This window comes from Aethalodelphis obliquidens, unplaced genomic scaffold (genome assembly GCF_003676395.1).
Source record: "Aethalodelphis obliquidens isolate GAN/ISIS:26980383/991018 unplaced genomic scaffold, ASM367639v1 scaffold17, whole genome shotgun sequence".
NCBI lineage: Eukaryota > Metazoa > Chordata > Mammalia > Artiodactyla > Delphinidae > Aethalodelphis > Aethalodelphis obliquidens.
In genome coordinates, this window is record NW_020837961.1 from 13,687,827 (window position 1) to 13,710,334 (window position 22,508).

General features: G+C 33.8%; 1 protein-coding gene across 1 annotated transcript in view; it reads right to left on the reverse strand.

Moving 5' to 3' along the window:
• The window catches only part of LOC113625966 (netrin receptor UNC5C), a 358,340-nt gene that overhangs the window by 300,769 nt on the left and 35,063 nt on the right, over window positions 1-22,508 (reverse strand). The window lies entirely within an intron of this gene.

Genomic DNA, 22,508 nt, shown 5'->3' on the forward strand with positions numbered 1-22,508 from the left:
TATCTATCTATCTATCTATCTATCTATCTATCTATCTATCTATCTATGTATCTATCTATCTACCTACCTACCTACCTACCTACCTACCTATCTATCTATCTATCTATCGGGTTGGCCAAAAAGTTCGTTTGGGTTTTGCATACCATCTTACAGAAAACCCCGAATGAACTTTTTGGTCAACCCAATATCTATCTATCTATTTGCATGAAACAAGGAAAAACGTGAACATAGTAATATTTAACTTGAGACTGACAGAATGCAGTATAGTATTGTATTGCCATTTTAAAGATGGAAAAGGGTCAGTATTTCGTAGAAGTGATCTCAGTCACTCACTGATAGGGAAAAAATATGCAGAATTTAGGATAACAAACATTCAGAGTTTCGGCAAAGAGGCCAAAGATATGTGATTTTCATGAACATTTTGAAGACCTATATGCAGAAAATTGGGCAAGTCAGAAAAAGGCGTTCTATTTCTGAGACAATTCATTCTGTTTACTGTGACGTTGTGATAGAGAGAGAAGACCACTAGATAATCACAAAGAACATGTACCCAAATCCGGATTCATTCACTCGTCAGTGAACCCGTTTACCAAGCTGTCCAGTGAGAAATGATAATTATCACCTAAGATAGTTTCAGAGATCAAATGAGATAATTTACATGGAAGTACTCTATAAATTATAAATATTGAAATGTTAGTGCTGAGTTCCAAAGAAAATGATTTTATTTATGCATTTTGTTTTGTTCCATTTTTTAAATAAGACATTCCTGAGACAGTTACTGATTCGTTCTACTCTCAAACAGAAATTGCCAATTGAATACCAATATGTGTACAAATGTCATCATCCCTGGCACTGTTCAGTTAACATCAAGATTAGCGAGAAAATCTTGGCTTAGATCAATATGTGCGTATAAGATTAAGGAAATATACTGAAACTCTTGACATTAGCTCATTAGTTATCTAGTTACCATTCATTGTGCAAAATTTTATAGGAAAGTTTGCTTGTGTCTGTGTGTGTGAGGGAGATGGTGTAGTTGTGAGAAGAAAGGAAATGAATGACAGAAATAAAAATCTGATGTAAAATGGGATATATTTCCTATGCTGTTTATATAGTCATAGGGTTTTTGGATGAATTATACTTTTATTTTATGCTTACCCACATTATTTTAATAAAGTACTTTTTTTCTTGCACTATCTGAGTAGCCAAGATTATGATAGCTCAGGACTCTTTATGTGTTTGTTTCTATCATGCTTCCACCATTTATTGTTAGCTTTTTTAAAAAAGACTGTTTGCAATACTTTGTTGTATAACTTAAAAAGTTGTTTCTGCATCTTGTTAAAAATAATAGGTAATCAACTTAGCAGAAACTATCCACAGTTATGGGCCTTCCTTTTCCAGAATTAGAAACCTGAATTTTCTGCTCCTTTTTTTTTTTTTTTATGATACTCTCAAAACATATACCATATAGCTTAAAGATTTTGTCTTTAGGTAGCATTGTGCCTTAAACATTTTTAACCCTGCTTAAGATTCAAAAGTATATTTTATTCAATGTAGGAAAAAATAAATTTAATCTTTCATCCATGTTATCATGCAAAAAAAAATGTGAACTTCATCTTTAATGCACATTAGTTTACTAATGGAGAGGCCCATGGTGAAGTTTACTGTTGTTCTAAGATAAATTCATCACATAATGAAATCAGCAGAGTAAATTCCTACAAATGCAATGTGTAACTTAGAACAAGCTTTTCAATTAACTTAGATAAGATTTTTAGGTTTATTTTACTTCATTCTCATTTATGTATTAATTGTCCGAGGATTCCTATTAGGTAGTACTCATATAGCTAGACATATATATAGTAGTAAACAGCTTTATTTCTTTTACATTAATAAATAATTCTGATTTTGACTGATTCATACTAATCTTTTCAACTAGAGATTAGCTCACGTATTTATTAAACCGCTATTAAATGTTGGGATATATGTTGGAGAGAAGTACATATGACGATTTACTGGGGGGGCAGCTTTAGAGGTGCATTAATATATGGTAATATAAGCTTAATCCCAAATTAGAACAGAGATAATAATTGCAATATAATTTCAGATAAACATGAAATGACAATGGGCTGGGGATAGCAGCGATGAGCTGCTCCCAAAGCTAGAATCTGAGGCCATAATGGAGTGGAAAGAAGGTGCGAAAAATTCCAAACCAAGAGTAAGGACACAGTTTTGAAGGAGGATTTCACAAAACCTCTTTGGAAAACTGTGAGTACAACAATCCAATTACTATGCAGACCTTCATGGTTGGAAAGATGGCAGGAAATGTAAGTTAGAAACAGACTGTTATACACCAAATTTCAAATTAAGGTTCTAGTGTGTACACTCTTTCTAAAGAGGGATTCACTATGCTGTACACCTGAAACTAACACAACATTGTAAATCAACTACTCCAATAAAAAATTTAAAAAAAAATAAAGAGGGTTTTCTAAATGTCTTTACCCAGCAATGCATTTTTTAGTCAGTGGACGAAAACAATAGATCGTGAGTTTTATTAAACTTGAACAGCTTTTTTAATCTGTGAAAAAGCCAATAGTAATATAAATGGTAAAAATTAAACGCACTACTTGCTTTTCAATAAATCTTTCTTTTAATTTCCAACATGTACTGTAGGGCAAAAGTTGTCTACATTTTTAAGGCATCTAGTAACTGGGTTAGGAATTTTTAAAATGTTGACAAACCTTGCTGCATATTCCTGCTTGTTTCAGAGATCTTTGCAAGCCATTAATTTTTAAATTCAAAGTTAAATATGTCTGGCTGATCAACAATATTCCAACCTGAAGGCCAATCCTGTTATTAATAAACAATCTAAAAGCAAATGATAGATAGGAAATCTCCACTACCATTCCCAGTTAGTATTCTATTTAAACTACAATGCCATTTTTTAAGTTTTAAAAAATTGAATCTGCCAAAGATGCCAAATATATGGTGTATTTTATGATTAAATCAAAAGTATGATATCAAAATTCAATAAGGAGATATTAAAACTGCAGGAGTCAGTTATCTTGACTCACTCTAAGGTTCTTAAAAAATGTTCCCCCGATTGAAAAGGGCAAGAAAGAAAAATCACTCATATGGTCAGTGAGTAAAAAGAAAAAGATGATCGACTAAATAGAGCTCAAATCACTGGATAGGCTTTAGGTACTATTTGGAGAATGTAAAAGCACAAATCAAATGATATTTAAATCCATTTAAATTTTATAAAAGAGCAAACCATTTATAATTTAATGACAGTGTCAAGGTGGGTCTGTATATTCAGATATTCAACTGGCATATAATAATAACCCATAATTCATTCAAAGATTTCAGAAACTGTAAAAAAAAAATTACTATTGATGAGATTTTTCAGATGTTAAAAATTAGGCCAAAATGGCCCCCATAATTTGCTTTGGGCCTTAGAGATCTTTTTCAGATCTTGTTGCTATTCCCCACCCCTCCACCTTTATATATAGTTAAGAGAATTCAATGCTTTTATCAAATAAAGTGTGTGTAATGTATGTCTGTTTAGAATGCTTTCTCACATTAAGTGGAATTCTCAAAATTACAGATGTAAAATTTAGATGAGAAAAAGCAAATTTGATGAAGGAAGGAGGGGTGTTTTCTGTTTCAAAAAGACAATGCTAAAATTAAAACTTATGAAACTAAATCTTAGCTAAACTTAAAACATTTTAAAATCCAGTTTTAAAATGAAGATGTTCATACAATGTATTCGTATGCTCTTAAAGTGCAGAATTGATACAATTTTTTAAGTCAGTACCTATTGTGAGTGTCTTCATTAAACTTAGTACCCGGAAGTAACTATTACCTTTTTTTAAAACTGATTGAAAAAAATTGAGGAAAAGGTGATTTCATTATAAATTAGAAAATTTTATAATAAAACATATGGTTCCCATGTATAGAGCTATTTGGAAATTAGATTTATATAGGATATTTCTCCAAATGTAAAAAAGTGACCCACTTTTATACACTTGTGCATGTCATTTGTACGGGTATTTCTAATTATTTTTAATGGAAATCAGCAAGTCATTAAGCTGGAAAGAAGAAAGTATTGCTCTCTATTTTTCTCTTTCTACATAATACTGTATTTTCCAAGCCTAACTGAAATGAAGATTGTAACACATTTCCCACTCTCCTCTATTGTGAAAGTTCTTAACAATAGGATATTCCTTTTGGATATCACCTGTAGCTTTGGTCAGTTTTAAGACAGACAAATTGAACCAGTATAGAGGGCAGGTTCTGCTGGTCTATAGAGGGTGCCCTGAAATTGACAAAGCTGTTGTCTCTAACACCCGAAGGGAGGAGTTTGTCAATTTCAAGATTAAATTAAGCATTGACTTTTTTGGGGGGGGCATTTATAGAACCTCTGAGGAAAAGGGTGGACATTATATGGAGTTGAGATCCACATATTTAAAATAAAACAGATAATAATTGATATGTACTTATCCTTAAGATAACATTAGTTTCATATATACTATTTCTCTGCACTTTCACAACAATATCAGTGAGTAAATTAAGACACAGGTTATAATCCATATTTTATGGACAGGGAACTAAGACTCCAGCAGATTAAACAGAAGCCCAAGTTTGAACAGTTATTAAATGGCACATCTAGGACTTAAAATCTGGAGTTCTGACTGTAAAACTCATATTCTTTTAGTGGCCAACTCAAGTCATCTTCATTTTTAAATTATGAATCTAGTGGAAATCTCTGTCATAAGCAGCAACAACATAAAGGGCCAAAAATAAGAAGCTTTAATGTAAGGATTTATCAAAGTTCAAATGCATGACAAAGGATCCAGATTACAGGCAACACTCTGTAATCTGGAGAAATTAGAAATTATTCAGGGACATAATATTAATATTAATAGCAAGACTTTTCATTTGTATAGGACTTTGTCCTTTCCAAGGTGTCATACATACATTACCCCATTTATATTGCACATAGGAGCAATTCAATAAATGTTAAAGAAATTTTTTAAGTGGAAAACTACTACAAGAAAACTGAAAATCCAAGGCCTGGGATATTACACTATTCTGGAGAAAAACAGTATTGGCCATTCTATAGATAAATTAGTTTGCATAAATCCTTACTTATCAACTTAGCAGAGTGGCCTCCTCTGTTGCCTGTGTATGCACACTACTTACATGCTTTAGCTTTCCCCAATTTTCAACGGAGACATTTAGTGAGCCTCAGAAATTAGGATTTAACCAAATGTGTCTAATGGCCTTTTTCTTTTCTCTTTCAAACTAGTGAATAACCCAGACGGGCCAAGAAAAGGTATATTGGTATCAGATAAGAAATTAAAAGTATTGACTGTATTTCAAACTGTACCATATCTGAATATTGTGGTGTGTTAAATACCTGAAGAATATAGAACTAGAAATAATTATAGGTTGTTTTTATTTTAATTAGGAAACTATAAACTGCACATTTTCAGCCCATTTGTAAGGTTTAACCTAAAATATTTTCAAGTTTGCTACTAACAAAAGAATCACTTTTAGCCCACTGTAGGTTTAAAATAGAGACATTATTCATATCCAGGATAACTCTAATTTGATCAAGTGGCATAAACGCTGGGCACTAAGTGACAATAGCATTGAAAACAAGTATAACAAGAAATATATATTTATATATTTTTTGAAATACAAACCCATACTGATATATGTAATGTAAGGCATTTATGAGAGATTATATTCATTAATTCTATGCTTATTCCATGAACTCTGTATTGTTACTGAGCTTTAAGAAAGACCCTTGTTTATTCAACAGTGATTCACCTGGGGTATATTTTAGTGAACACTCTAGGCCATGCTGGATCCTGGATCCCACACTCGTGTGGAAATCATTAACGGTTTAATCATTAAGGGGTGCAAACAAATTGTAAGGCTTAATGTAGTAAGTGTAAACTCATGGTACAAAAGGCACACAGGAAACACAAATAATAATATTCTCCACACACTAATTAATCACTCAGCCATTTGATTCACTTATTATTTAAAGATAGGTATTTATGAACAATATAATTTAATGATATTAAGGAAAATTTAGAAGGTACAGCAAAGAAAAAGCATAATACAGAAAGTACTTTAATCTTACATGTTTTTCCCCAGTCTTTCTAAAAATATGCATTTTATTTTCACCTACATTTTTATTTACTCCCTCATAGGCATTTTCAGATAATCTCACATAATTTTATGATAACCTTTTAAGTAGCTACATAATATTTCATTCAGTGATCAGATAAATGATAATCATAGAATAATGCTAAAACCACAATCTTTCAATCTCACGGACCTGGGTTTAGATTTCGTAATTGCTCCACTATCACTTAACTGGACTGTTTTCTTCTCTATAAAATGGGAATGATAATATATACCTTTCAGGCTTCTCAAACATCAGAGACTATTAATTTTTGAAGCACCTATCGCAGATGCTGAAACTCAGTAAAGAACTAAGTAACAGCAGCTATTACTTACTAATATTCCCTGAATGTTGTAGAATTAGATTACAATATTTTAAATAATTATTCCTTTTAGATTGTTTTATTGAGGAACATGCATAATTTTGCCTATCATTTTTATAATCACTGAATTTCTTATTTTCTAACCTCAAATCAGAAATATATTATAGTAGTTATCTTGGCAAAAAGAAAGATCATTCAGGGAGTCATAAGGGAAGAAGGACAAGAGTAGCTGTACTTAAAATACAACATTCCTCCCTGACTAGTTGACAAGTATTACATAAGAAAAGCATTCTATCTTCTCTAAAGATACCAAATGATACTATTTGTCAAAGTGCTCTAAAAATTTAAATGTGTACACAATTGTTAGCTAATACTATCATTTAATTGTAGCATTTTTTTCTCCACAGATTGGTTGTAGCTCAAATTTTGAGCCAATCTCTACATATTTGGAATTTTAAAAATCTGTGAAAAAAATCTCTTCTGTTACATAATTTTATTTCTTCCAAAATATTTTCTGATTGGGAAATATAATTTTTTCTGGGGTCATGTATCATTATAACCAAGTTCATATTTTACATTTAAATATTTTATTTCAGAGTTGATTTATGTGACGTGACATGTAAAACTTCATGAAAACTCAGGTGGGGCGAGACACAGAGAAATGCTACTTTAACTGCTGATACTTTTCTATCTTTTACTGCCATAAATCTGTTGTCCTTTTCAAATGAAAAAAAGCACTTCTCTATGCTTAGCGAAGAAAAAACAAGCAAGTTTACAGCATTCTGTATTGGTAAAGTGTTTTGCTAGTAAAACCTCTTTCCCCTCATGGAAATGGAAGCAAAAGGTTAAGTTTATCAACTACAAGGTGAAATGCACTCAAGTGAGGAAAATATTTTCAGACATAGTTTCAAAACGTACTTCTTATTCTAGGTCAAATCCCATTCATTATGTTATTTCCAAGTTGAAAAAGCACAAATTCCAGTGATTCTCAGAGTTCAAGGTGGGAGGAATATTCTGGATGTAATGGGTGGAGGTTAAAAAGTCAGCTTGATACCCTTAGGCAACTGAGGATCTGGTCAGTGTCCCTTTCAGGAATGTTTTGAAGGCCAACAAACCACTCGCCTGCTGTTTTCCCTTTATAAATGATTCCCACAGGCTATGGAGAAAGGCTGGATGTGGCTTTCAGCTTTCTTGTGGTTACCTGAGTGTTCTCAGGTCCTGCTTCTGCACAAGTAGCCCACATTTCTGTGGGAAACCCCAGTGATCTCAGGGAGGGTGGCAAGGGCAAGTGGCAGGACAGCTCTCTTCCCCTAGAAACCTCACTCCTGTGCACTGTTCATGCAATCAATGAGGAAGGCAAAGTCAACAGACAGCGTTCATATAACAGATTCACTTAACTACTGACACTGATCTGGGCCAGGGAAGTGAAGCTGTGGGGAGATGGAGGGAGGAGCACAGCAGTTAATCACAGGAAGCCTAAACGCCTGTAAGTCTTGTAAAGAGGTTAAACGCACTCCATATGCCCCCTCTCCTCATTCACGGACATTTGCCTAAGCCATTACGGTGAGTTTACAGTGATGTCCAGTTAGAAGCTGGTATGTGTGTGCACATATGGAAGGTGAAGACGCTGGGGAGGAAAAAGCAGGAGTGAAAGGACAGTCATTCACTGTGATTAACATGACCAGACAGGGCTGTGTTTCAGAAAGGTTAACTGGCTACCTCCTAGGCCATTAAATGCAGACCCGCATGTCAGAAAACAGAAGGCACGTGAGGGAGAATCCCTCCATCCTCCAAACACTGAATACACCTTTAGTGTCTGACTCATTAGTAGCTAAAGTACTTTAAAGGCAGTCTGTAAAGCCAGTTGACATGGAGACAATATAAATGATATAAAATTTGGAGGTTTATTTTGTTTTTGGAGCCGCCAATCCTTTAACCCCTAGTTCACAGAGTGCTGTAATATTTTCTTTTTAATAGAAAATTAATTTCCATTATGGTTTCATTCTTAGCACTTTGTTATGCCGCAAAGAATATTAGGCTCTCCAGTTTCAAAGGAGTCAAAAGCCTCTACAAGCCTCATCCTACCCATTCAATGTCCTCCCAGACAATAAATTTCATGAGGACCAGGGACTATAAGTGTTTTGCTTACCATGACAGCCCCACTACTTATAGCACAATAAATGGCCTACATTAAGTCCTAAATAAATAAGCTGGTTAATGAATAGATGATTTCCCAAGAAACTATGTCTATCATAGCCACATTAGTGTTTTTTTCCTAACTTTTTATACTTATTTCATTGGTCATGTTTCTATGGGTTACTTTTGATTTGCCATAGAAATAATAAAATGAGTACCCTTGATCCAGGGCTCCTCCACTGGATAAACAACAACTTGCTCTTATTTTGATTAAGGAGAACCATTATATGTTTTTCCTCAAGCTATTAGTCTTCTAGGAACATGCTGTAATTTATAAGCTCTATCAAAACTTTCTCTTTAATGAAATGAATAGGAAATTAATGCAGTCAGGCAGAAAGCTCTTTTAGCTAATAGTTTTTAGCACTTTCTTCTTTGAAATACTAGAGAGTAATTTTCATTTACTGGTTATTTAAGGAGGGAAAATTCAGTCCTATTGATATCACCTTGATTGGGTTTACATACAAGTATGGTATATTCTTTCCCTTGGGCAAGCCATGTGCCATAACATGGAAACATAAATTTTCCAGCGTTCTAATATTAATAGCTATTACAAATAGAACTACATGACCATTAGTGAACTCCCAGAATAATGCTGTTTCCTATGTGCTAATAAGTATTTGCAGAATTTAGGTAATTTGGGTTAGAGATAAAAAACCTTATTCACAGACACTAAAAGAGATGTGATTCTAATTCTGCCTTGACACAGAGGGACAAATTAATGTACTTATTTTACTTCTTGGAAAGTGCTTTGTGTTTGAAATACTGAAATAGATAGTACAATTAGATTTTCCTTCTTAAAGATATATATACAGCTAGTCCTCTGCTCTGTAATGTGCCTGTGCCCTTTAAAAGAAGGACCAGCTCGAGGCAAATTTCACTGGCTGAGCACTGTTAGGATCAGATCATTATATAGGGCTTTTATTGTCAGCAACCATTCTATAAATATGGTATTTACATATAATTTTACTATTTAATTAAGACAAGTTGAAAGGAGTTTGCTTTCTAAGAAGTCTAACCATCTCCACTTGCAACATATTTTTTGTTACTGGTTAGCTTAATGAACCCTTTCATAGCTGAAATGTCATTTCCAGCCTGTCAAATATTAGTGTTACTACTGATACATACTAAAGACTGTAAAAATCTCAATCACTGTTGTTAAATTAATAAATTCTTTGACTCTTGTTAATACATATATATCTGAAATAAAATAATTTTGAAGTGAAATAGCTTTTAAAATACCACCCTATAACTTGTACAAATATTAAAAAGGCAAATCAGAATCCTAGGAACATGAGTAGGACCAAGGATTCTTTTGTCTATTACAGTTCCTTTTTCAGGATTCAGCTTTGAGGCAGTTTTGAATTTCACATCTGATACCACCTTTGACAATATTCTCACAGTGATGAATGACTTCTTCCATATAAAACAGTTTTTGAAATATATGTACGTTTAACAAAGCTCCTTTCCTCTTATGTTGGAAATGCTGAAATGTTTATTTCTTGATTGGAAGCCTGTGGTGATGCAGCCACACACAAACCCTACTGTAAGAGGAAAGAGGAGATTTATTTCCTTCAGTTTATAAAAAATGTCAAGTAAATATTACAAATGAATCCTACTCTTATTTTGACAAATTAGGGTTCTAAGAACTGGTCTTTTTTTTTAATTCAAAAACTGTGGTTCCTTAGTTTGAAGAATACTCATATTTTCAAATTCTTACCATGGTGGTGTATTCAAACTTCATCACTAATTTTGACACAAGTTAATGAGCACTTACACTTGATCTTTTACTGACAAATACAATTTTTCCTAGTTTGTTTGATTGTTTTATTACAGTGGATTTGATTCAGCCCTGATCACCTAGTAAAAACGGGATCAGAAACTCTGCTAGAAATGTAACAAAAATAATTTTCACATAAACATGTTTTTGACTTATACATAATTGCAAACTGTTACATGACATAATTACAGAACATAACTACATGATGACCTCTAATGTTCAGCACAGGCTTCACTGCCTGTGGACAGCACTCAGTATATACCTGTTACCATTTTTAGCAATATTAACAATGGAAGTAGACATTTTCGTTACATTGAATGCTTAATAAAATCGTCCCCCATAGCTTCCTTTTAGGGTAAAACATAAATTTCAGTCCAGATTATTTTGAATATTGTAGTGTTATGAAATGTTACCACCAGAATCTTTAAAATTTCCACCCTGCCAAGACTCCACACATCTCCTATCCCAGGTTTTTCAAATGATGTTTTGCTGGATTCTAACTAGTTTTACATTTCCTCCTTCTTCATAAAAAAATTCATTTGATCTTTATTAATATTGCCAAAATGTATTCCATATCTTAACTTCCTACTGAGGAAAAAAGTTTAATTCATATGTCTTCCATTATCTTCAAATTTGTAATTATTGGACACTACATCTAACTTTTCTCTTTCTGAACATTAATAGGTTGACATTCATTTAGATTCTTATTGTAATTTATTGTCTGCTAGAATGATTTGACATAATTCTTCTCTTAATGCAATAAATTCAGTTTCTTTTTTTTCTCATAGTGTTTGGCTGCCATCAGGACACAAACCTTCTGAAAGTTATTGCAGAACAGAAGCCAAATGAAATAAAAACTTCAGCAAATTTATTAAGAGGCACTAAAATAATAGAATAGAAGCCATATGATTTATGTACTTTTTATCTTATTTCTGCTCTTTTCACTTGCAGAATATGCAAAACCATCTAGCCAACTCTTAAAAAGCATAAAATAGCACGCCCCGCCCCCAGTCCTCTAAATTCTTTACTGTTGTTTGACACTGAACACTGCTTGTATCCTCTCCAATTCCATTTTGCTTATACTCAGTGGAAATTTTTCACTAGTATCCTTATGTAACTTTAGTTTCCGACCTATGGCATTTTCTTCTCTTTCACCTCAGCCCCTAATTATCACTTCATATCAACCTAAGAGGAACTTCAAATTAACGTTAATCAATCACTGTTATCTAATATCAGTAAGAATCCTGAAATTTTATTTCCTACAGGTTTTACAATATATGATTTTATCTTAATCCCATTCACAATATACAGTAAAGCCAAGACATTTGTTCTTGAAATCCCACTGACATTTTCTATGAAATAATGAACATTCAGTGTATGGTAATATAAGATGGCACTTCCGGTTCTCAGATCCTGGAAAAAGTTCTCCATTTTTCTCTGCCTTTCTATACTAGGGCTTCTTCCCCTTTCTTACTGCAAACAGAATTCCCCTCTGAGCAAATTTCCCCACCACTCATTTCTAAATATAGCACAAAATAAACTGAAAATTTTAAGCATTTCTTTAACCTCCTGTCTTTAAATCCCCAGTTGTCCCTTTCGGGCACCTCTCATTTCCTCCTGACCCCATGTCTGCGGCAAATATATATAAAGGACATATACATTTGTTATATGAATCACATCTTTGTGAACCCAACTTCTTAGTAGTACTCCTGAAAAAACTAGCATGAATCATAATCATAACCATGGTATTGAATAATTTAGGGAGTATTTCATTACTGATTTCCCCTATTATTTGAAGATAAGTAGAAAAAATGTTTTTAATGGGAGAAAAACACACACTACTTCGTCTACACACACAGTATCAAAATCAAGCTGTGGTTTCAAAAGAGATGCTGACACATAGGGAATGAAAAGTTAACCCTTATGGCAAAATTTTTAAAAATGTATTTTGCAAAGATATATATGCATATATGTATGCAATACACTCACTCACGTGAATCATTGACTAATGTCTGCTTCATGATGTCATATATTTCAGTTTAAATTTGGGGGTGGTCTGTTTTATAATTTTGATGATCTTTTCTTATGATATTTAATTTTTATTTTTTTTACAATTACTTTCAACAAAGGATTTCTATATTTTTTGAATTATTCAAATTCAAGCAGTCTAAAGCTCAGGGGCTTAGCTTATTTATCCAAATATTCCTGATATTCTCCTTAAAAAAATGAAAATAACAATGCTAGATATGGCAGGGACTCAAAGAGAAAAATCAACAAATATTCACTTCTCAATTTTGAAATTTTGCTCCCTGCTTCAATTAGTCCATTACTAGAATTTGATTTTAATTATTTGTTAACAGAGAACAATTTATCACTATTTATCGATTAAGAACAGTAGCAAATGAACAACTTAAGGCCCCCAAAGTGTTACCACCCTGGTACAGGTCAACAGAACTAGGCAAACAAGAGGCCAATTCAAGAGTTCCTGCCCAATTTCCTTCCACAACCAGGTCTTTATGAGCAAGCAGTCATGGAAAAGATCCTAGAAAAATAAACTGTGGAAACATTTCAGCAGCTTAATTGAGATTTTGCAAGGCTCTCAAAGCCTGCATTGTTACAGCCCACTCTCATCAAAGACCACGATTCAGCTTTAGAAATGGTGCTATTCAAACCCTGCTGTATTAGCCATATATCTTAGGAATTTACTTCCTAATTATGCAGTATGCCTTATAAACACTTTTTTTTCCCCTGTCATTGGGTGACATAATATTTTAAGCAGGTAAAGCAAATTGGTTTGATCATTACTATGAAAAGTTCCTCCTCAACACGTCAAATTTAGGTTATGGGAGCACATTGTGTTTGTGCTCTAGAAATTTTAATGATATCCAAATGAATTTATCACTTACTATGCTACTGGGGAAAAATATGTGTCTATATAACCTTATACCTAATGGTGAAACTGCTGCCCCTCTATCTGAAATATAGGGGATGTTGAAAAAGCAACACCATCTTTTCTGCAAGAAGTGAGAAACTATGTCTTCTGCAAAGAGGAAGCATTAAGGTCACAACTTTGATTTTATCTCTTTCTCTGAGGAAATCCAAGAGCAGATTCAAAGAACACAAGACTGAACTCATTTCAAGGGTGAAGAGTCACTCTTAAGGGCTTTTTTTCTTGGGAATGCTAGAGAAGACTAGGCTATGTGCTGACCTGGATCCTTTCTCCTAATAGCTGGCAAAAAGAGAGGACGAAAATCATGTTTCATTTATTTACTTCATTCATCGAATTTGTATTTTCATTATAAATTCATTGTAATCGCAACAACTAGCTAAATTTATTTTTATGGCCTTCCCAAGAAATATAGACAAAGTAAAAACATTCTATAGTTTTATGAAAATAACCAAAAAATAATTTAGAAGCAAAACCATTAGGTACTTGCACGATATTCAACTCTGGGGACCTAACTTCAGAGCAATAATGCTATGAAAGTATTTGTATTTACGATGTTGCTTTCATCTGCCTCAGATTCAGTAATTATCATAAATTACTACATTTGACTGATGCCCAATAGTGCAGCACATTCCAGTCAAAATACGTCACCAAACCATCAACATTGCATGATGCTTTTTGCCCCTAGGTGATAGTGACATTAACCCTAATACTCAGTAGTAATTCATCCTGTCACTCACACATTTGAAAGTTGCTATTTTGAGTGGTCTTTGGTGTAATAACATATTAGGTGTTACTTATATTTTTTTAAAAACCCAGCATGTTGAGTAAAGGCTAATTGGAAAGAAGACCTAACAAAATGACTATGTAGTTGGTCTACACAGATGGTAGATCTGGGGAAAATTAATCAGAAACCATATCATCAATCTGTTTTTTTTAAGTTGTACTATATCTGTAAGAAGAATGAAATAGAATAAAATGCTTGCTTATGTATATGGCAATGATAATATCCAGGATATATCTCAATTTCTTCCCTTCTTATTGTCTTCTAATGTCTTCATTCTTAGATTCTGAGTGCAAGTATATTAATCAATATAATACAAACAAGGTATGAGTGACATAATAAATGGTATACTTATATAGGTGTGTACACAACACATACATATACACTAAATAAATAGAAATTGCACTCTAAGCAATTTTATTTTGAGGTACAGGTTAGGAATTCAATAAAGATGTAAGAGTCCAATAAATGTCTTGCATTTTTCAGTTTTCAAAGTTTTTACTCTCATGAATTTGAGACTATCGAACATACCAGAAAAATAAAGCATGCAATTTCATTTCTTCTCTAATATAATATCATAGTGAGCAAATTAACTGACAGATACAAAGGACAGTATCATCTATTTAAACTGCCTGAAGAAAATGAGCTAATGATACACCATTAGATAATTAGGATAGATAACTGACAGCTGGTAACTCTGGAGTGACTAAGTTCTTTCTAATGACAGCCAAACAGACCAATCAATGAAATGGCTTAACCCTTCCTCCCTCATTCCAGTTCTGTCCCTTTCCACACCCCCGCTTTGTCCTCTTTAACAATGTTGGATGTCGTCACTTTAAATATCTTTTTTCTATGTAACCTCTGCAACATTACATTTTCTGTTTTCTACACATTCTTAGTTTCCTTCTCTGATTTTTCTTCTTCCACAGACTTGTAACACTGAGCAGATCCCAAGACCCCTTTCTCTAACCTTGGCTCTTATCTTCTCCTTAGCCTTAAAAAAGCCTCATGCCTCCTGTGGATCTCAATTATCACAATGGTGCTGGTGACTCCAATTCTCTTTGTATAGCCATTTCTCCCTCCCAATATACAGTCGCATGATTCTAGTATGCTGACGTCATTTCCAACTACAGAGCTTTAAAATTCAGAGGCATCATTTTCCCCTATAACTATTTCATCTGTATGAGTTCCTCAGTTTTGTCAGTGGTATCATAATTCTTCCCATCATCTTGTTCAAAAGGCCACAGTCAGCTGTAACTGATACAGGGAACTCCTTTATTTCCCTAGATCAATGTGAAGCCATCAATTAAGTCAAAATATTCAGCATTAATGTTTTCTTCTTAGGATCTCTGAACTTCACCCCTTCCTGTACATTTCCACTACCACCACATTAGTGAAAAATACTCTGTATTAGGATCTCACACTTGGTTTACTAAAAGAACCTCTGAACCGACCAATTTTTCTTCCAGTCTACTTCCACTTGTAACCATCCTTCATATGATTCCAGTTTAATCTCCTTATACAACATTGTTTTTATACCATGGAATAGAGTTTAAGAGCAAAGGTTCTGGAATCACACTGCTTGGGAATGCATGCATGCCAGCTCCAACTTTCACTAGGTTACTAATCTTGTCAAATTTACTTGGTATTTTGTTGCCTTATTTCCTACCTGCCACTTCCTGTTGTTGAGAGAAATACATGGGTTAATATAAGAAAGGCAATTAGAAAAGTTCCTAAGACAAGTGTTCAATAAATGATGACTACTTTTATCATTACTATTATCAATTTCCTCATTAAAAACGTTTAACAGCTTACTGTACACAATGTATGAAGTCCAGATCCCTTAACCTGGCATCAAGGCTCTGGACAGTCTGGCCCGTTAACGGTCCATATTCAATGAATAGTATTCGCTAATATAAATCCTCTGGTCCAGTCAGGGTGAACTAATAAAACATATTGGAAATTATATTTTCGTTCTTGCTGTGACTCTGATGTTTCTCTCTTCACTTAACATTTCTTTTTCTGTCCACCTTTACTACTCTTTCTTCAATGCCCTACTTAAGTCTTCTTTGTTCCTAAAGAGGGTGAACCAGATAAGCATTTCTTGCAGCACAAAGTTTCTAGAAAAAGTGTTCCTCAAACTTGGACAGAGCTGTATGTTATAATCCATCTTGGAGTTTAATAATGCACATTACTTAATTAAATATTAATATTATTGTGTTAATAATAATCTGTGAAGTCCTACCATAAACGGCTTTTATTAAACACAGTGTCCCAAATTTATTTGAAGATGAAACATTTTTTTCCTTCTAGAAACTATTAGAAATCTGGACACTAACATTCAAGAGTCAAGAAAAGAACTGAAAACCTTTAAATTTTTAAACTGTTGTATTCACAGTTTCTCACTATAATTCTAAACTTCAAAAGTGAGTTCAAGTAAATCCTAGAGAATTGAGAATGTGGAAACAATTTTCAATTCAGTAAAAGGGTCAACATATCATATGACACAAATAAAAAGTGTTTAATAACATTTAATTAAGTATACTCCTCACTTATGTTACTATATCAATTAAAAACTTTGGAAGCCCAGGGAAAGATTTTTTAAAAGCTTTCTTTTAGTACCCATAAAAATATCTGCCCACATTTTTCCGTGGAATTATTTTGCTGTATCTGATGGCAGTCAGTCAAAGAAATATAATCCAATGTTTATTATCGCTAGAAAAAAATCCATCTTTATTTCTATTAGATAAGCTATAAACTGAAGCAAAGAAAGAGATTTAATGAAAATTTGAAGACTGACATCCAGTCTTTTAAATAACTGATTCAACCACTGCTGCTGACTAAAACTGTATATACCTGTTATTAATTCAATTAAAAAATAATTGCAATTGTGTAGACTAAAGACAATTATTAGACAATTAGAGTTGTTAAGAGAAAAACACATTCTTCATAACATAAATTTTTATGAATGTTCATTTAATTTTATTTTCATTAGATTATTATACTTGTTAGGCTAGAAGGCCATTTTCATCCAAATAATTATTTGCATAATAGTAACCAAACATGAACAATAGAAATAATATTTAAAAAACTAAGTAAGTATTAATCAGCCACACTGGTATCTAAATTATCAGTAGTTTTCTAAATATCTATAATCAGAATATTCCACAAGAAGAGTGTGTTTGCATTTCATGTCTATAATTACAATACTGTGTTAAACAGATTTTGTTTTCCACCTGTGAAATACCTGATTGATTCTTGCAAGACATGAAACACAATTTGAATTCCATCTATATTTTTTGAGGCACAACAAATTGGGGATATACCTAAAATATAATAATATCAGGTTTAAGATATCAACATCAAACATAAAATATCTGCATCTTTCTAAAGGGAAAATCCCCCCCCCTTTTTTTTTTTTTGGTTTCCCAAATTCTCCCTGATATGTTTCACTGCAAAAATTTTAACATTGTCAAAAGAAAATTTTATTACACATATATTCATTAAAAATTAAAATGACCCTACTATCCATCTATAAATACTTTATATTATCAAATGAATGTTCATCTTTTAAAAGCCACGTTAAAGTTTTATTTTCCTATTTCATTAAAACAGACCACTAGAGGGCAAGCAACACTCTGATCTCAGTTACGAATAAGTAAATGGATAGAGCTCTTTAAAATAACTAATTATACCTAATGCACATTCTTTCCTTCCTTCTTCGCTTTATTATTTCATTCAACAACTATTTTTTCAGTGCTTATTGTGTGCCAGACACTGGGAATCCAGAATTAAAGCAATCAAATATGGCTCTCTCTATCCTTGGGTCTCTCTCTCTCTCCATGTACATATATGCATATATATTTGAAAAATGTTTTTAATACATTCCTTCAGTGTTTTTTTATCCCTTCACAATTTCTTACTTTTAAAATTTTATCATAAATATAGTGTGTGATAGCAAAATCAGAATTCAGACTTAGCAGACAGGTTGTAGTAGAGAAACTTGGATGTCGCCAATAATGAAAATCAAAGAGCACCTTTTGGTATCAAGTTTACTAATAAATAAAACCAATAGCCCATAGAACATTCTATAACCCTGTATAAAATTTGTACCTCAGCATTTTCCTAAGTTTGTCCCTTATTTTATTAGGTGGTCCAGAGAGATAAATTGATATACAGAGAGAAAAGAGGTTGAGTTATTGTCAGAGATAACTCAAGGTTTCTTCAGGTGTCCATCAGCCAGTGCCCTGAGAAACGGGGGAAATGATTTCATAATTCCTAGTGAATATAATAGGACACTGATACCCTGGACCGGGATACCGGTCCAGAAAAACAGAAAGAAGAGCTGGAAACTCTTTCAGTGACAGAAAAGCTAATGATTTTGTGATTCACTCAAGAGAAACTCCTTACAACCCTTGATAACCGCAAGGCAGACAGTGCCATTGATGACCCTGTCAAATTGGCAGGAGCTAAGAATTCCAGGGTAGAAGCCCAACCCAAATACTGCAAAGGAGAGTTTAGTAATACACACATATTTTTAATTGTGTTCGCATGTGTGTGTTTTCTCTAACAAGAGATTGCTGTTAATTCTTATTCATCTCAGGTTCAGAGCGTTTTCTAACCTCAACACTTTCATGGCACACTAGAGTTCTAGACTATCTCTGCTAAATGACTAAGGAAAATGGAATCTGCCTCTCTTCCACATGCCAAAAATGAGGCACACAGAACTAGTGTTGTAAATGTTAAAAATTCAACGTAATTGAATTACCTAGGGAGAAAAAAGCCCAAGATGTAGAAATTGATAAAGAAATGTTTAACCACCAGACAACAATCTACATTTGTTTACCTAGTGGTTTCTTCACTTAATATTTACACTGATTCATACCTTCAGAAGATACGGACAGAGCTCCTGGTTAAGCTCTACGGACAGCAGATTTGCTCTCCTGTCTACATCCTAGAGAGAGAACCTGTACGGTCCTCACTAGATGCACAAGATATAAACTGATAAATGGTCCCTGGTCCCTTCCTTTCAAGGGTTTCCTTGCACGTGTGGGAGAAAGACACAGGGATTCAGAACTATGCAATGGAAAAATTGAGAGAAACAGCAATGTGTACCAATGACTGTGGAATAGAAGTGGTGGAAGTTTTCTTCTGAGGAGTTCAGGGGTGTGGCTGGGGGTAACATTCTGGGCATTGTCTGGAAGATTGCTTTGTCAAGTGGGGGACGAGGGACGGAGATTGCTTTGTCAAGTTCATCCTGTTTGGGAAGAAAATTGAAGGATGAGTGAAGAATATTTGTTAGACAGGGAGGAAGCAGGATGCCAGGTACTGGGCACCAAGTGGTTGAACAGCATAGCGATACAAGTGGAATACGGAAATAAAAATGGGGCTGAAAAAGAGGGCAGGTGGCAGGACCAGAATGTGAAGGACCTAGCATGCCCCATGACTACAGGGACCTGGGTCTTCATTTAGTTGGTGCTAAAGGACCATTTTAAGATTTAAAGTAGACAGTCAAGCTTGAACTTTATGAGGGAACACATGAAAAAAATAATTACATTTGCATTTCACATGCACAAAAAAATACCCTGATGAAAATATGAAAAACAGATTAGAATCAGGCAGTTCTTCCTATGCTTACAGATCAGGATATTGACAGAAATTTGATGGACTGTTTTCAACCAAGCATGGAGAATTTCTCATTCACAGCCAGCAACTGTCTAATCCTCTTCCCCCAGACAATGTAGAGAGGGAAACTGGGCATGCTTCTGAAGAATCCAAATATAAAATAAGACAATGAAAGAAATTCACCCTTCATCCTCAAAAATCTTTTGATATTCAAGTCACCCCCGGGAGGAAACTTTCCTGAATGATTTAAGTACATTTAAATTGATATCTGCTTACACATAAAAATAAGATCTCCTAAAATTTACCATTTCTTACATTTCAATAGGGTTTAAAGATTCTCTACCTGAAATTATATTTGTTTTGTTAACGACTATGATAAACTAGATGTTCAACTTTTTCATGCCGGGTTCATAGAAAACTGCTCGGGTATGTGCCACTACCACTTAAAAGTAATTTTGTTTTGTTCTTAAAAATTAGGTTAAAACAAAAATTACCTTTTCAGGTAATAAAAATCATTTCTCAGAAGTGCTGACCCAGAAATCTAGTATTTTTAAGGACATAAAAATCCTTCACAAATTAATTAATCTACCTTATAGATGCTGTGCGTATATGTTCTTTACTCTCTGGCGAAGGTGTCCCTCTGGGAAAAAATTTAAAAACCTATTTTCTTGATAGAGCCTGGTATCCTGCCTCCACAAGTGGTTTGACAGAACTAGTTCTTGTCATGGTGCTAAATATGTAAATCACACTGAATGACCGAGGCTAAAAGCAAAGTGACAGTTGACTGTGACTGCCATTAACCATGGATCACATCCTGGCAGGTAATGCAATTATGTGGCAGGAAACAACTAATGTGGGCTGCTCTGGTGGGAGAAAGGCGAAAATATTGAATTCTTCTTTGTAATCTATTTACATCTTGCAATGGGGGCATTAGTCACATTAAGGTTCAGAATGCCAGGCGCACACAGACCTGGTGTGCTAAGTGGTGCTTCCATTCATAATGTGATAAGAAGATAATGGTTAGAGAAACAAATACATTATGATCCAACTGCATCAGGGAGCAATTTTCTCTCACAAACTTCCCTTTCTGTAATACCATCTCAGGATGCAGACTGAAATCTTTCAGAGACATAAAGATCTGCCAGCATTACTATGTATCAGTACTACTTTTCCTTTTCCTTCACAAGCAGACCCGTCATGTTAAAATTTTAATAGTAATCCATATTAATTTCTTCACAAAGTTCAAGCTTATTATATATTTATCAAGACACATGAACCAAACAGTATTGAAATGTTCATCTCAACGATTTTATTTCTATAGCTGAATATATTAGATAGATCACACCGAATTTAAAAGAGAGACAGGCAATGTGGGAAGCAGAATAAGGCAATAGCTGTAGAACAGCTTGGCAAATCCCTTTGGAATATTCTGGGAGTTTGAAAATTCAAGCCTCAGGATGTTTTTCTTGGATGCTCAGGCACTGCCAATCATCATGACAAACCTCTTAACTTGTTTCTCCAAGCAGCTTTCTGAGATTAACCAGTTTTGCCAGTCCCAGTACCACTTTCCTCATTTTTCCATGGTCTCTTTCACCAGAAGTTATTGATACAGGAAAATCATTCAAAAATTAGAGAGAGCATATAATAACTCAAGATCAAATCTGTTAGAGATTAGCTTGATTAGCTAAGGAGTAACTCAACTAACAAAATATGCATTTATATTTAAATGGCTATATACAGTTTGTGTATCTAACTTTTTAAAAAAATTTATTCTCTGAATTAAGTACAAACAGAATAAATCCAGACTTCAAAAACATATGCGTGACCTTAGTATGCTTTGACAAATTTATAGAATTTTATAGTAGTTCTACTGGTCCCTGCAGTGGATTGGAATTCCCTGTATGCTGGGTTAATTCTTAGAACTCTTCTAGGGGTCAAAAAGCCTCCTCTCAAAAGTCTTCCTAGGCAGTCTCTACAAGTTATCATATGTTTCTATAATTTACTGTACTTTTCCTTCAAGGCACTTACCACAGTTGCAATTAAATCATTTTCTGTATCCCTCTTCACTGCTTATTTCTTACATTACCATAAGGGCAGGAACTACACATCAGTCTTATTTACAGTGACTCCTTAGATACAAGAAAGGTGCCAGGCAAACAGGAGAGGTTCAATAAATATTTATCAAATGAATAAACATATGAATGCTCATGTATTCCTTGATAGTTCCCCCATTTTAATAATGTACTCTTTTAAATGTATCTAATTTCTTGTTTCTGAAGGAAGTAATTCTTACACACAGACTGTGTGGTTCAATTTCTTGAGGCATTCCTCAATTTGTAGAGAAAGACCAGAGGACTATTTACATACAGATGACAGGAAAGAAGTCAATTGCTTTACATAAGTAATATGGAAAACTAAGAATAATTCAAAAATAGCATTGAGAATATTTCTCTTATGCAGTATATCTTCTACTGGTATACATGCAATGAATTTACTGATTGTAATCCAATTCCATAGAACACGCTGCTTTCACATATGTCTTCTCAATAACTTATCACAAGGGTCTTAGGGTAAGGTTTTATGGTTTCTGTTTTACAGATGGACAGACTGAGTCTCAGAATGTTAAGGACCTGCCCAAATTTAAACAACTGGTAAGTGATA